Raw genomic sequence first — 10,547 nt, forward strand, 5'->3', positions numbered from 1 at the left:
TTAATGTCATAGAGTTTAATGGCTGTGATAGGAGGAAACTGAGAATGGATCAACGACATTGTAGTTACTACACAATACTAACCTAATTGACGGAGTGAAAATAAGGAAGCCTGTACAGAATACAAATATTCATCCTGTTTGCAACAAGGCACTAAAGTAACACTGCAAAAGATTTCTGGATAAAAAAGAAACAGAATGGAACTAAGCACAGGCAAAATCCTAGAGAAAAACCTGGTTCATTCTGCTTTCCACCAGATACTAGGAGATTAGTTCACCTTTCAGCTGGACAATAACCTAAAACACAAAGCAAAATCTTCACTGGAATTGCTTTCTAAAACGGTGAATGTTCCTGAGTGGCCGAGTTAGTTTTGACTTTAATCCACATGAAAATGTATGGCAAGACCTGAAGACGTACAGCTGTCATCGCTACCAAAGGCGCTTCTTCAAAAAATTGAATCATGGGTGTGAATACTTATGTAAATGAGATATTTCTGTATTTCATTTTCAATACATTTGCAAAAAAATCTAAAAAACATTTTCCTACTTTTTCATTATGGGATTCAGGCTGTAACACAACAAAATGTGGAATAAGTCAAGGGGTATGAATACTTTCTGAAGGCACTGTAAACAGGAGTAAGTGACCAGTATCAGGATAAATAGATAGATACTAATGGTAATGGCAATCAATAAGCAATGAATTGCAGCGTAGTGGTAGTAAGGAATCTAATCAATAATCATTTTAGCGGCAGGTGTGAGGGGGAGCAGTAGTTGTTAGCCAGGGCCCAGTTTTTCAAAACTTATCTATCTGGATTTTCGCCTGTCGGATAGGATTAAATGCATAGAAATAGAATGAATGAATCATTGACTTGAATGGGGACTCCCATTCTATTCATTATATTTCTATGCATTTAATCCTATCCAATAGGCGAAATCCAGATAGATAACATTTGAAAACTGGGCCCTGGGGATAGAACCTGTACCGCCTGCCGGACGGGAGCATGGAAAGCAGTCCATGTCTTGGGTGGCTGAAGTCTTAGGCCCGAAAAATTGCCAATCTCAGACACGGCTTGGCATGTACGTCCTGGATGCCTGGGCTCTCACCCCCAGTGATGCGCTGGGCCGTCCGCACCACCCTCTGTAGGGCCTTCTGAGAGTGGTGCAGGTGCCATACCAAACGGTGATACAACCAGTAAGGATCCTCTCGATGGTGCAACTGTAAAAGTCCCTAAGAATCTGAGGGGCCATGCCAAATCGTTTCAGCCTCCTCAGGGAGAAGAAGCACTGCCGTGCCTTCTTCACAACTGTGCTTGTTTGAGAGGACCCTGTTAAGTCCTCAGTGATGTGGACACAGAGGAACTTGAAGCTCTTGGCCCTCTCCATTGCGACCCCGTCAATGTGGATGACGGGGCCGCAGTGTGGATGAATATTCGATGAGGGGTGTTGACGTCAACCGCCTGTATTCAGTTCAGAGTGATATGCTATGCTAGCCTCATGAATATGCATAGACCATCTCAAATTTCAACAGGGACAACTTAGATATTAAGTGTTTTTGGTAGCACTTCATTTTAAGGAGTCCTTATTACAGTGTAATTACATGTTTAATTACACTAACAAGCATTGTAGTTAATTGTAATAACTCCTAGTTACACTGTAATAACAACATGTAACTCACTGGTGGTTATTGCTGTTTGTAATTACAGAGGTGTAACAACAAATGCTTATTACCATGCTTGTTACAATTTAGTGTTTAGTTTATTCTCAGCTGCATCTGATTCAGTAATAACTGTTACAAGGTTGCGATCTCTTCTGGACAGATGTGCCGGGTGTCTGAGATTACAAAGGTTGGAGGCTCAATAGGCTCTAATTACCTACCTGTGAATGTGCACTCTTCAAAATCACCACTCAATGTTTTTGCTAAAACTTTCCCCCAAAAAGTGTATCATCTGAGTTAACTTGGTTGAGTTTACAATAACAGATCAGATGTAGGTCGACCTCACTGACTGGGGTCTACCATATGGGTGTCATCCCAGATTATAATAATTCAAAAATTACCTATAATATGTACTTTACCCATTATGACAACCTGAACCTCCTTGCCATCCAAGTGCGAGGATAAACCCACAAGTACACCACAGAGTAATATCTGCATAAGTACAATGTAATTACTAGGTGTTACACAGGATTTAGCTACTTAAAATGAAGTGTATCTTGAGGGGTACTTATACTTGTAATTCAAGTGTACTTATATAGCACATTACCGAATCCTGGCAACCTGGCCCTTATTTTAAGGCTTCCGGAAGCGCCCTTCAAGTGGGAGGATAAACACACTAGCACACCACAGAATACATGTCATATCTGTATAAGTACAATGCAATTAGTAGGTGTTATACAGGATTTAGCTAGTTAAAATGAAGTGTATCTTCGGGGGTACTTACTTGTAATGAATGTGTACTTATATAGTACATTACTCATCCTGACCCTCATTTTAAAACATCTGTAAGCACCATCCAAGTGAGAAAATAAACACACTAGTACACCACAGAGTACATGTAAAATTTGCATAAGTACAATTTAATTACTAGGTGTTACACTTAATTTTAACTAGCTAAATCCTGTGTATCTTGAAGTGTACTTAATTGTAATTATTGTGTACCTACAAAGTATGACAATTCTGACAATCCATTCGGGCAATTTAATCGTCCGCTTTTGAAAGCGCCATCCAAGTGAGAAAATAAACACACTATTACACCACAGACTACGTATAGTGGTGCGGGTTGCGTTTCAAGCTCCTTGGTGTCCACATCACCAACAAACTATCATGGTCCAAACACACCAAGACAGTCATGAAGAGGGCACGACAACACCTGTTCCCCCTCAGGAGACTGAAAATATTTAGCATGGGTCCCCAGATCCTCAAAACGTTCTACAGCTGCACCATCAAGAGCATCCTAACGAGTTGCATCACCGCCTGGTATGGCAACTGCTCGGTATCCGACCGTAAGGCGCTACAGAGGGTAGTGCGTACGGACCTGTACATCACTGTGGCCAAGCTTCCTGGCATCCAGGACCTATATACTAGGCGGTGTCAGAGGAAGGCCCAAAAAATTGTCAAAGACTCCAGTCACCCAAGTCATAGACTGTTCTCTCTGCTACCGCATGGCAAGTGGTACCGGAGCGCTAAGTCTAGGTCCAAAAGGCTCCTTAACAGCTTCTACCGCCAAGCCATAAGAATGCTGAACAATTAATAAAATGTCCACCCGGACTATTTACATTGACACTCCCCCCACCCCCTTTGGTTTTTACACTGCTGCTACTCGCTGTCTATTATCTATGCATAGTCACTTTACCCCTACTTACATGCACAAATTACCTCGACTAACCTGTACCCCCACATATTGACTCAGTACCGGTACCCCCTGTGTATAGCCTCGTTATTGTTATTTTATTGTGTTACTTTATATTTAATTTTTTACTTTAGTTTATTTAGTAAATATTTTCTTACCTCTATTTCTTGAACTGCATTGTTGGTTAAGGGCTTGTAAGTAATAATTTAACGGTAACGTCATAACATTTTATTTCATTTGTGATATCTGGGTAAGTACAAGGTTGTCGCTAGTTCTTACACAGGATTTAGCTATTTAAAGTGAAGCGTAACTTTATAGTTACCTATGAGCAATTTCTTTATAATGACTTTACTCATTACCAACTGAAAATAACTACAATAAGGATTTTTATTGTTTGTTTAATCTCATTAATCAAATTATTAATCTAAGATATATAGACCTACTCAATAACATACAAATAACTATTCTAGTGGTGACTCAAAAATGTGGCCTATAGTATGCTGAGTAGCCTAGACCGCTAGCTAATTTAGAAAAAATGTGATTGTCTTTTTCATCCCTTTTTAACATTACCATTAATAATGGAAATCAAAAACTCTGTCTCTGGCTCTGTCTTTATCCGTTTCTTTTTAGTAAGAATTTTCCCATCCTAGAGTCTGAGACCTTGTGGGAATCTGTAGTGGAGAAGAAGAATGCATGACAATTTAACATAGACACTATACGTTACCCCTAGTTATCATCATCATGATTTCTATAGTTTAGGCATATAGCTAGCCAGGCCAAGCTAGTTGTGTCATCCAGCTACCAATAATAGTGCTTGTGTTGACACAAGTAACTAGCTAGCTAACATTAACATAACACCAACAGCATCATTGCGTTTTGGTACACCAGAAGTACATTCATTTCCAATGGAACACTGCGTTTGCCTTGCAACATTGCGTTGCAGAGGCAGTTGCATAAGTTGGCTAAATCGAACTAATGCATCAAATTGTATGTGTAGATGGCTTGACAGAAATGGTAGCAGAAGGTGAATGTTGAACTTTTCTCGCACACATATCCAGATGATGCTGCGTACCATTTTGCGCAATGACCTGTAGGTGTGTGTGAGGCGTAAATCCGTCAGGCTATTGGAATACGTTCTGCTGTAGGTGTGTGTGAGGCGTAAATCTGTCACATTCATTCACATCTATCACTCCAATGTTTAATTGCTAAATTGTAATTATTTCGCCACTATGGCCTATTTATTGCCTTACCTCCCTAATCTTACTACATTTGCACATACTGAATATTGACTTTTCTATTGTTTTATTGATAGTACGTTTGTTTATCCCATGTGTAACTGTGTTGTTTTTGTCACACTGCTTTACTTCATCTTGGCCAGGTAGCAGTTGTAAATGAGAACTTGTTCTCAACTGGCCTACCTGGTTAAATAAAGATGAAATAATCTCTCATTTGACGAACCTATCAATAAAATTTCAAGGACAGCTTTTTTCCATCTTTGTAACATTGCAATAATCTGAAACTTTCTGTCCAAAAATGATGCAGAAAAATGTATCCATGCTTTTGTCACTTCTAGATTAGACTACTGCAATGCTCTACTTTCCGCCTACCCGGATAAAGCACTAAATAAACTTAAATTAGTGCTAAACACGGCTGCTAGAATCTTGACTAGAACCAAAACATTTGATCATATTACTCCAGTGCTCACCTCTCTACACTGGCGTCCTGTTAAGGCTAGGGCTGATTTCAAGGTTTTACTGCTAACCTACAAAGCATTACATGGGCTTGCTCCTACCTATCTTTCTGATTTGGTCCTGCCATACTTACACGTATGCTATGGTCACAAGACGCAGGCCTCCTTACTGTCCCTACAGTGGGGAGAACAAGTATTTGATACACTGCCGATTTTGCAGGTTTTCCTACTTACAAAGCATGTAGAGGTCTGTAATCTTTATCATAGGTACACTTCAACTGTGAGAGACGGAATCTAAAACAAAAATCCAGAAAATCACATTGTATGATATTTAAGTAATTAATTTGCATTTTATTGCATGACATAAGTATTTGATCACCTACCAACCAGTAAGAATTCCGGCTCTCACAGACCTGTTAGTTTTTCTTTAAGAAGCCCTCCTGTTCTCCACTCATTACCTGTATTAACTGCACCTGTTTGAACTCGTTACCTGTATTAAAGACACCTGTCCACACACTCAATCAAACAGACTCCAACATCTCCACAATGGCCAAGACCAGAGAGCTGTGTAAGGACATCAGGGATAAAATTGTAGACCTGCACAAGGTTGGGATGGGCTACAGGACAATAGGCAAGCAGCTTGGTGAGAAGGCAACAACTGTTGGCGCAATTATTAGAAAATGGAAGAAGTTCAAGATGACGGTCAATCACCCTCGGTCTGGGGCTCTATGCAAGATCTCACCTCGTGGGGCATCAATGATCATGAGGAAGGTGAGGGATCAGCCCAGAACTACACGGCAGGACCTGGTCAATGACCTGAAGAGAGCTGGGACCACAGTCTCAAAGAAAACCATTAGTAACACACTACGCCGTCACAAATCTCCGCTGTTGAAAACCAAATGCTAGTATAAAAGAAATGGGAGATAATGTCTAGATGCTTTTTACAGTGTAGATCTAGTATATAAATTGCCTGGCTGAGCTGATAAGACAGTGGATTGCGCAGTCAGATGGAACAGAGTAAATAGGCATTTTAACGTTGTAGATTTAGCCAGTGGTAACTTGTAGAATAGACACCGGCTGGAATGCACTTTTAACCAATCAGCATCTATCATTAGACCCACCCATTGTATAAAGGTAGTTAAATAACGTTCTGAGAACACGTTTCAATAAGACTTTTAATAAAACTGCTAGTTTAGGTTAACTGTTGTGAACTCCAAGCACAGACAGGACACAATAAAAATGTATTTGCTTAGGCATTAATAATGCAAACACAGAGATTTTTTTTATTGTGGCATGGCGTCAGTGATATTCAAACCTATGATCTTCTGTTTTCTATCCATGGAATTGGTCCACTTCACCACTAGGATGGAGCTAGCATGCCATGTTTGTTTTTTTTACTCATACAAAGCCGTTCATTTTAGTCTATTCAAACAGACCCCATTTTATAAGGAAACAAGATTAGGTGTGGCCAATTAGTGGGCACGGCCAACACACCTGTACACGCTTAACAGAGAGAGAGTTTTGTTGATGTTGAGTAGAAAGGAATGTATATGTTTTTAAATAACATTCTTAGAATGTTACAAAAGTTTTCATGTTGTTTTTATGGAAAGTTTTCGTAATGTTCCGAGAACGGAATGTATGTTTTTAAATAACATTCTTATAACATTCTCGGAACATTACTAATGTTTTTTTGTTTTTTTTTCCTGGAAAGTTTTCTTAACGATCTCAAAAGAGTTTGAGAACATGACTTTAAATAGAACCATGAAGAAACCTGTAGGAAACGTTATGCTGAAGTACTGAAATTCCAACAGAAGAATGTTGTTTCTTAACGATTTGAGAACATTTCCCAATGTCAAACCAGGTAAAGAACGTTCCTAGAATATTACCAAAGTTGATATTAATGTAACCATGTTTTAACTTTAAGGAAATATTCTGTTAAAGTAATGAAATACCAAGAAAATATTTTTTCAAGATCCATAAATGTGCTGAGAATGTTCCAAAGCCAAGCAACTATCCTGCACCATTCCCAGAAAGTTGTGGGAAGGTTGTATGCAAAATAACCATAGGACAACTACACTCTTACCAATATCTAAGAAACATGGTTCTCAGAACGTTATGTGCTAGCTGGTTAGTTTCTGTGTGCCAAATTAGAAAAAAAGTTACCAATCTATGCTTGAGTTAAGCTTCACCGTGAACCCCTAAAAATCGCATCAGTCTCAATGGGGCCTATGAACACCCTCTTGACTCTCGGCATGTGCTGCTAGCTTACAGCATATGTAGAGCAGGGAGTTAGGCTGAAGGATAGTTGGGGGGGAGGCTGTTGTTGGGGGCAGGGGTTAGTGGTTGTGGGAGGATTTAAGGCCAAGCGTCAAACTCAAGCGAGCTTGATTACTCTCTCACCCAACAATCTGACAATTTTCCAAGTTGAGGGAAGCCAGCCAATGTTGTGCTGCTGCTGCTGACTGCTGCCAGACAGTGGGGGGGAGCAGGCCCCCCTTATGGTCTTTTGGGGCCATAAGCAAAATGTTGTTGGTCGAGTGTCCCCTGGCAGCCATGGTCGCTTATTGGCTAGGGCCGGCTCTAGCCGAACCCATAGAGATGGAAAGAGGTCTTAACTTTGTGTCTGTTACAGCATGGGCAGCACCGTTGAGGCTATCTCCTTTTTAAAGTTTTCAGTTATCTTAGTCTTTTGAGGTTTGAAAGAAGTGTAAAACTTATATTGGTGATTTACTGCCATCTGCAGTGCTGGAGTCTTGAACAAAATCTTGTGTCATTCATTAATTGTGGCCACTAGATGGTGGTGATATAGCTTAAAACCATTTACAAACTAGGCAAAACAATTTGAAGAAGAAGACAATGCTCTGATCTTTGGCTGATTGCTGCCAACCCATAGGACTCACCAGTTGACTACTTTAAAATGGTAGAAGCCTTCAATGGTAGTGTCCATGCAAAAACGGGTTATTTCCAAGTAGAGCTCTCTATACCACAGGAGGTTGCTGGGAACTTAATTGGGGAGGACGGGCTCGTGGTAATGGCTGGAGCGGAATTAGTGGAATGGTATCAAATACATCAAACATATCGTTTCCATGTTTTATGACATTCCATTTGCTCCGTTGTTTCAGCCATTATTATGAGCCGTCCTCACCTCAGCAGCCTCCACTGCTCTATACATCTATATGGGCCGGACCAAACCTTTCACTGATGAAGTAGATGCTGCCCTCTCCTGGAAAAGTATTGCGCTAATAAATTAGGAATGGTGTGTCTCTTTAAATTTCAATATACTAAGCAAAAACATTTGTCTGAACCATTTGTAGCTGTTATGTCACGTGGTCAGGCAGGGAAAATATCCTCAAATTTTAAAGTGAAAAACGTGTTCTTCTTAATGAGGAAACCTGTCAAGCTGCGTAGCAATATCTTGTGTTCTGTGTGTATAAAAAGATTACTTTGTCAAAGTACAGTAATGTAAACTGAGAGGTCACCAGCTGTGACTATCAGGAACCTGATCCATGGTGGGTAATTGTTCCCCTGTTCCTAAATGCTGACTTACCACACGGTGTCAATTTTTGGTTAAACACTTCTTGCTTCCGCTGTCACAAATTCTTATCCATTTATTTCTGTCTGTCTGGCTCTGTTGTCATTGTCAATCCTTAGGCGGTAGTAGGGGAAGGTATGGAAGGAGGACTTATCTAGCCACTGGGCAGTCATGGGAGGTATCTCATTAATTGAGTAAATAGCTTGTGACCAATTTAAAAGTGAATTGCCACACACTAGCTAACTTAGCTAACTATCTAGCAAGCAAGCAGGTCGGTCATTGCCAGTTCTCCATATATGACCCTCTCGTTTTTGTAAGAATAGCAAATAAGATTACTATTGGCAACCATTTAAATTACACATTATGGCTAATTTGCTCTACATGCAGTTTTGTGCCACACTCAGAAAATCTGGGAATCTGAAGCCTCTGAGAAGCATATAGTACCTAGCAAAAGATGCAAGAGGAAGTCCAGCTGGCCATAGCACAATATCAGGGGGGGGGGGCACTCCTCTCAGTAGAGCCCAGGACTCAGCCACACCTCGTGTTGAGTGTGCCACCACAGATCCCAGCACTGGCCTGCCAGCCAGGCGGTATGCTGTAGTAATCGTGTCCACGATCCAGTGAGAGAGCCTCTGCTTGATAGCCCAGCCCCCAGGACTCTCTCACCATAGCAGACAAAAAGCTGGTCTGTTGTTCGCACTGACTGTATTCGCTCCACATAGGCAGCCAGTGCCCTACACGGCACAGCATGCCGGAGGGAGGCCCAGGCTCCCCCGCCACTGCTGGGGGGTTGTAAGCAGACAGGATTAAAGGGATGTTCACATGCCTGTCTGACAGAACCTTCGGGAGGAATGAAGGGTTGGGGCGGACAGATATACTCCTCCCACCGGGGTCCATCCGGTAGCACTCAGAACTTACAGAAAAAGCATGGAGCTCACCCACCCTCTTCATGGAAGTAATCACTACCAAGAGAACCACCTTCATAGAGAGGTGTTTCGGGGAGGCAGACTCCAACCGTTCGAAAGGCGGCTTTGCCAAAGCTGCCAAGAACACATCCAGATCCCAGCTTGCCATTGAGCGGGTCCTAGCTGGATGCAGGCAACAAACCCCCTTCATAAACCTGGAGACCAATCCACCCCACATGGCAGGCAGATATAGTGGCCAAATACCCTCTCAGTGTACTAGAGGCTGCCAAACCCTCATCCAAGCAAGATTGCAGGTATTGGAGGACATACTGCACCCTGCATGATTCGGGCACAACCTCAATACCAGTGCACCAAGTGCAGAACAACCACCAGCGCAACTGATATGCTGTGGTTGTAGCCGGTCACCTTGTACTCTGCATGGTGTTCCTTACGCCCTCCTGTAGTCCTAACATGGACCATTGGTGCCGTTCAGCGGCCAAGCCAACAGACTGAGGCGGTGCGGTCTCGGATGCCACAGTGTTCCCCCGGCCTGAAACAGCAGGTTGGGTCTCAGGGGCAGTTGCCAAGGTGTCCCAGACAACAGGGACAGGAGAAGGCTGAACCAGGGTCATCTGGGCCAGTATGGGGTCACCAGCAGCAGACAATGCTCCGCAAACCTGGTCCTGTTCAGCACAGCCTGGATCTGGGGAAAAGGTGGGGTGCGTAAGCTCCAGTCCTGGCCAATCATGAGCCAGAGCATCCAAGCCTAGAGGCCCTGGTGGCTCCGACATGGAGTACCACAGGGGGCAGTGTGCATTGCCCAGGGAGTCAAACAGGTCCATCTGCACCCTCCCAAACTTGTTCCACAGGTGCTGCACCAGCTGAGGATGTAGGCTCCAGTCCCAAGGTGGCGGGCCCTGCCTCGAGAGCATATCCGCTGCCACATTCAGGATGTCAGGTACATGCGTTGCACGTAGAGACGCTAGACATCCCTAAGCCCAGAGAAGGAGCTCCCGTGCTATAAGATTGAGGCGGTGGGATCTCAGTCCACCCTGATGGTTGATGTAAGCCACCAC

This window comes from Salvelinus namaycush, chromosome 8, assembly GCF_016432855.1.
Source record: "Salvelinus namaycush isolate Seneca chromosome 8, SaNama_1.0, whole genome shotgun sequence".
In the NCBI taxonomy this organism is placed as follows: Eukaryota; Metazoa; Chordata; class Actinopteri; order Salmoniformes; family Salmonidae; genus Salvelinus; species Salvelinus namaycush.